This window comes from Rattus norvegicus, chromosome 3 (genome assembly GCF_036323735.1).
Source record: "Rattus norvegicus strain BN/NHsdMcwi chromosome 3, GRCr8, whole genome shotgun sequence".
Lineage (NCBI taxonomy): Eukaryota > Metazoa > Chordata > Mammalia > Rodentia > Muridae > Rattus > Rattus norvegicus.
In genome coordinates this window covers 165,091,050-165,097,296 of record NC_086021.1, presented here as the reverse complement: position 1 = coordinate 165,097,296, position 6,247 = coordinate 165,091,050, and the positions used below count along the sequence as shown (strand labels likewise).

The window sequence follows — 6,247 nt, the reverse complement described above, 5'->3', positions numbered from 1 at the left end:
ATTATGGGGTCCGGGATGGAATTGTGAGGGAGATGCTCAGTGTTGGGGGCTGAGTTGGGACGGGGACTCCTCAGCAACTGAGGGCCTCTCTCTTGCTCCCAGTGTCCTTGCTGGGCTGGGGTGGGTGGTCCAGGGTTTCTTATTCCTTGGAGGCCATTAGGCCATGAGGTCCATCACCCTGTTGCTATAGCCATATTCATTGTCATACCAGGAAATGAGCTTTATAGAGTTGTCATTGAGAGCAACGCCAGCCCCAGCATCAAAGGTGGAAGAGTGGGAGTTGCTGTTGAAGTTGCAGGAGTAGCCCAGGATGCCCTTTAGTGGGCTCTTGGATGCCTGCTTCACTGCCTTCTTGATGTCATCATACTTGGCAGGTTTCTCCAGGCGGTATGTCAAATCCACAAGAGATACATTGGGGTTAGGAACATGGAAGGCCATGCCAGTGAGCTTCCCATTCAGCTCAGGGATGACCTTGCCCACAGCCTTGGCAGCACCAGTGGATGCAGGGATGATGTTCTAGGCTGCCCCACGGCCATGATGTCACAGCTTTCCAGAGGGGCCATCCACAGTCTTCTGAGTGGCAGTGATGGCATGGACTGTGGTCATGAGCCCTTCCACGATGCCATAGTTGTCATGGATGACCTTAGCCAGGGGGCTAAGCAGTTGGTGGTGCAGGATGCATTGCTGACAATCTTGAGGGAGTTGTCATATTTCTTGTGGTTCACACATATCACAAACGTGAGGGCATCAGCTGAAGGGGCGGAGATGATGACCCTTTTGGCCCCACCCTTCAAGTGAGCCCCAGCCTTCTCCATGGTGGTGAAGACGCCAGTAGACTCCATGACATACTCAGCACCAGCGTCACCCCATTTGATGTTAGCGGGATCTCGCTCCTGGAAGATGGTGCTGGGCTTCCCGTTGATGACAAGCTTCCCATTCTCAGCCTTGACTGTGCCGTTGAACTTGCCATGGATAGAGTCATACTGGAACATGTAGACCATGTAGTAGAGGTCAGTGAAGGGGTCGGGTCGTTGGTTGATGGCAACAATGTCCACTTTGCCAGACACAGAGCAGAAGGCAGCCCTGGTAACCAGGCGCCCAGTACGGCCAAATCTGTTCACACTGACCTTCGCCATCTTGTCTATGAGTCAAGGCTAGCACTGCACGAGAAGATGCAGCTGTCTCTGGAACAGGGAGGAGAAGATAGCCATTCTGTAAGTTTTTAATCGTCTGAGGGAGAACTGCACCCCAGAACTGTGGAGACTTCCTCCCACCTGCCTTTTGTAGACAACTCAGTTCACTTCCATATCTTTTCATCCAACAATTGAAAGGATTTCCAAGACGCACATTTTTTTCTGGGTACTGGGATGCACCAGTTAATAGGACCAGGAAGGGCACACTGTCCTCAGTGAGCTTTCATACTAGAGGAGAGACAGAAACTCAGAAATAGACACTCCCATATGTGGGACAGTGCTGTGAAAAATGGGAGTGTTCCAAGGAAATAGTGCTTCACAGGGGACTGTGATGATGGGTGCTCTTGAGGAGCTGTTCAGGGCACGCGTGAAGGAACTGTGGAGAGCCACTGCTAGCTGAGCTAGAGAGAAAGGAGCAGAAAGAGCCTGAGATAGAAAACCCAGAAAAGTCAGGCGGCTGCATGGCACACGCCTTTAATCCCAGCACAGTGTACTCATATACATAAATAAATTGTTAAAAAATAAAAACAAAAGAAACAACTTTTTATTTTAATATACTCTTCATATTTTAAAAAGCTGTTGGCAGATCTCTTTGATTTCATTTTTCAATTGCCTTTTTTCCTGCTTTTTCTTACACTATGCACGTGTGTCTGTGCCTGTGAATGCAGGTGCTCCCAGGACCCAGAGGCATTGGCTCCTCTGGAGCTGGCAGTGCCTTGTGAGTTGGTCAATGTGGGTGGGTACTAGAAATCAAACTTATGTTGTCTGGAAGGGCAGCAAGTGCTTTTAGGTGTTCATCCATTTTTAAAAATGTATGTTACAGGGGTTGGGGATTTAGCTCAGCGGTAGAGCGCTTGCCTAGCAAGCACAAGGCCCTGGGTTTGGTCCCCAGCTCCAAAAAAAAGAAAAGAAAAAAAAATGTATGTTACAGAGTCATTTCATGTGTGTTAGTATTCTGTCTGTATGTATCTATATATGTGCACCTTGTGTGCACCATGTGCTCTCAGACGTCAGAAGAGAGCTTTGGATTCCCTGCAGTTGGAGTTGGATGGTTGAGAGCCTCCATGATAGTGCTGGAAAGGCAACAAGTCCTCTTACTATGGAACCATCTTGCTGTGGTCGGTCCCTAAAAATACAAACAAATTAAAGTTTTTAAGGTTAGGCACTCTGAGTTCAGTGCCCAGTCCTGTAAAGAAGCAAAAAAAAAAAAAAAAAAAAAAAGTCTTTTTATGTTGAATGCGTTCAAATGGAACATGGAGGAGTGAGTATACTCTTATCTCAGCACTCAGGAGGCAGAGGCTAGCAATCTGAGTTCCGTGCCAACCTAGTCAACAGAAGTTCCATTTCCGGGATTAAAGGTGTGTACCACCGTGTCTGCTCCCGGTTTACTTCCTTTTGAGTGTAGTTGCTTCAGAGATTATTTGCATAGAATTCACCTCATGATTTCATGCTTGCAGCCTTCCACCTAGCGTTAGCTAGGGAGGAGGAAATACTCGGCCCCTGCAGCTTTCTGACCAGCCAATAAAGCCAAACTGGCAAGCTCCTTCAGTGAACTTCACTGAGAGACCTTGTATTAAAAAATAAGGTGGAAAAGGACCAAGGAAGACACCTGACATTGACTTCCGGCCTCCAAACACATGAACACAACAGATACACACACACACTTGCTCATATCCTTGCACACACAGCTACATACACAAGAGATGTGGTGGGGTAACTTAGTTATAAAGACCAGCTGAGGGCTGGAGAGATGGCTCAGCGGTTAAGAGCACTGACTGCTCTTCCAGAGGTCCTGAGTTCAATTCCCAGCAACCACATGGTGACTCACAACCATCTGTAATGAGATCTGATGCCCTCTTCTGGCGTATCTGAAGACAGCTACTTATATAATATAATAAATGAATAAATCTTTAAAAAAAAAAAGACCAGCTGATACATGCCGATGCATGCCTGAAATGCTAGGCTGAATCCTTATTACTTTATTGTTTATAGTTATATATGCACACACATAAAGATACAGGTATGTATATGTAAAGGGTAGGTTTCATGTTTGCTTTTTGAGACAGGCTGTCAGTATATAATACTGGCTTCCCTGTAACTTGTTATGTAGACCAGGCCTCTGCCTCCTTAATGCATAGGTCTGTAGTTTTGCTTTTATTACTATTATTATTATTGTTATTATTATTTGTGACATCAACTTGACTATATCTGGAATAGAGTTCGGAAATGGTAGGTACACCTGTGACCTAGATCTTGAGGCCAGAAGACACAAGTTCTGATCTAGATCTTGACGCTGGAAGACACACACACTTTTAATCCAGATCTTGAGGCATACCTTTAATCTGGGCCACTACCTCATTTCTGTTTGATCTGTATAAGCATACAAGTTCTTAAACAAATGAAAGGAAGGCTACATTGGATCATGGCAAAAGGCAATCTCGGCCAATGAATCAATTTCCAGACTTGAGCCAGTTTGCAGTCCCAGAACCCCTTGAATGAACCCTTTGAATGAAGTGGTGGCCAGGCTCCCCTGAGGAGCAACCTTGATAAGACAGCTGGCAGTTTTACTTGTTAGCCTTTCTCCAGTTCCTCCCCAGAGGGACCTACGGCCTTTTACAAGGGCAACTGTACACTGGGGGAAAGGAAACAGTTAGACTTTCCAGTATCTATTGGTTACTGGTTCTGAACTGACACTGATCCCAAGAGATCCCAAGCATCATTTTTGCCCATCAGTTAAAGTGAGAACTTATGAGGACCAGATGATTAATGGAGTTTTGACTGATGTCTAACTCTTGGTAGGTCCAGTAGGTCCCAGAACACATCCTGTGGGTCATATCCCCAGTTCCAGAATGTATAAATGGGATAGATATACTTAGAAGTTGGCAGAATTCTTACATTGGTCCCCTGACCTGTGGAGTGAGGGCTATTATGGTTGGAAAGGCTAAATGGGAGTTTTTAGAGTTGCTTCTGCCAAAGAAAATAGTGAATCAAAAAACAGTATCGTATTCCTGGAGGAAATGTAGAAATTACTGCCACCATCAAGGACTTGAAAGATGAAGGGGTGGTGGTTCCCACCACATCTCCCTCTAACTCTCCTATTTGGCCAGTGCAGAAGACAGGTGGATCATGGAGAATGACGGTTGACTATCGAACACTAAACCAGGTAGTAACTCCCATTGCAGCTGCTGTACCAGATGTAGTTCCGTGACTTGAGCAAACTAACACATCTCCCTGTACCTGGTATGCAGCTATTGACCTAGCGAATGCCTTCTTCTCAGTACCTGTCCATAAGGACCACCAGAAGCAATTTGCTTTCAGTTGGCAAGGCCAGCAGTATACATTTACAGTTTTACCTCAAGGATGTATTAACTCTCATGTCCTGTGTCATAAACTTAGTAAGAAGGGATCTTGATCATCTGTCTCTTCATAAAATAGTCATTGGTGCTCTATATTGATGACATTATGCTGCTGGGACCATGTGAGCAGGAGGTTGCTGCCACTTTGTACTCATTTGTAACATGTATGTGTATCAGAGGATGGAAAATAAATCCAACCAAAAGTCAAGGATCATCTACCTCATTGAAATTCTTAGGAGTCCAGTGGTGTGGGGCATGCAGAGGTAATGTTTCTAAGGTGAAGGATAACTTATTGCACCTGGTCTTTGTCACCACCAAGAAAGAAGCACAAAGTTTAGTAGATCTATTTGGATTCTGGAGACAGCACAGTCCTCACTTGGGTGTGTTACTGAGCCTCATATACTAAATGACTCAGAAAGCTACTAGCTTTGTCTAGGGCCTGGAACAGGAGAAGGCTCTTCAACAGGTTCAGGCTGCTATGCAGGCTGCTCTACCACTTGGACCATGTGGTGATTTGTGTATGCTTGGCCCAGGGAATGGCACTATTTGGAGGTGTGGCCTTGTTGTAGTAGGTGTGACCCTGTTGGAAGAAGTGTGTCACTGTGGGGGTTGGGGGGAGCTCAAAGCTCCGCCCATGTGCAAATGTCAGTCTTCTGGTTCCCATCAGAACAAGATGTAGAACACTCAGCTCTTTCTACAGCACCGTGTCTGCCTAGATGCTGCCATGCTTCCTTTCATTATGTTAATGGATTGACTTCTGAAAATGTAAGTTAGCCACAATTAAATGCTGTCCTCATAAGAGTTGCCTTGGTCATGGTGTCTGTTCACAGCTGGAAAACCCTAATTAATGCAGAAGTCAGTATTTTGCACGGAGTGTTGCTGTGATAGGCTCGATCATGCTTTTGTTGGGAGGAATTCGATTTGGGAAGCATGGTTTGGTTTACGTGGTGCTTACTGGGACATCCTAGTAGTAACATGGATGACATTGGTGCTGAGGGTGGTAGGCCTGGCCCAAGAGGTTTCAGTGGAGAAGAATTTCAATATGTGGCCTAGAGACTGTTCTTGTGATATTTTAGTGAAGAATATGGTGCTTTTTGCCCTTGTCTGAAGAATCTGCCTGAGGCTAAGGTAAAAGAGATTTATATTAATTACATTTACAAAAAAGTCCAACAGAGGCTTTGTTCTCTGGGTAAGACTCATGTAGAGGCTTTTGAACAAGCATAGCAAGCTTAGAAAGGAAAAAATATAAAATGTATAGTTAGAGTTATAAAGGAGCACCAGGTAGTGAAATGGGGCTGAATCCTGTGCTCAAGGAGATAAAGAGATTAAGGGAGTGGTGACTTTGCAGCAAGATCCCACCCAGCCTAAGCTTAATGTTTATTCGTTTGCCATTGAACAAAGAATATTAGGCATTATTATTATTATTTTATTATTATTATTATTGGGTTATTGATTTCACTTGGACTTTTTTTTTAAGACTTATTTATTTTATTTATATGTTAGTACACTGTAGTTCTCTTCAGACACTTCAGAAGAGAGCATCCCATTACAGACGGTTGTGAGCCACCATGTGGTTTCTGGGAATTGAACTCAGGATCTCTGGGAGAGCAGTCAGTGCTCTTAACCGCTGAGCCATCTCTCTAGCCCTCACTTGGACTTTTAATCTGGAATGGAAGACATAGGCTTTTGATCCCGATC

General features: G+C 44.8%; 1 pseudogene; it reads right to left on the bottom strand.

Moving 5' to 3' along the window:
- Positions 1-156: 156 nt before the first annotated feature.
- LOC108350619 (glyceraldehyde-3-phosphate dehydrogenase pseudogene) lies at positions 157-1,171 on the bottom strand (annotated as a pseudogene).
- Between the last annotated feature and the right edge of the window lie 5,076 nt (positions 1,172-6,247).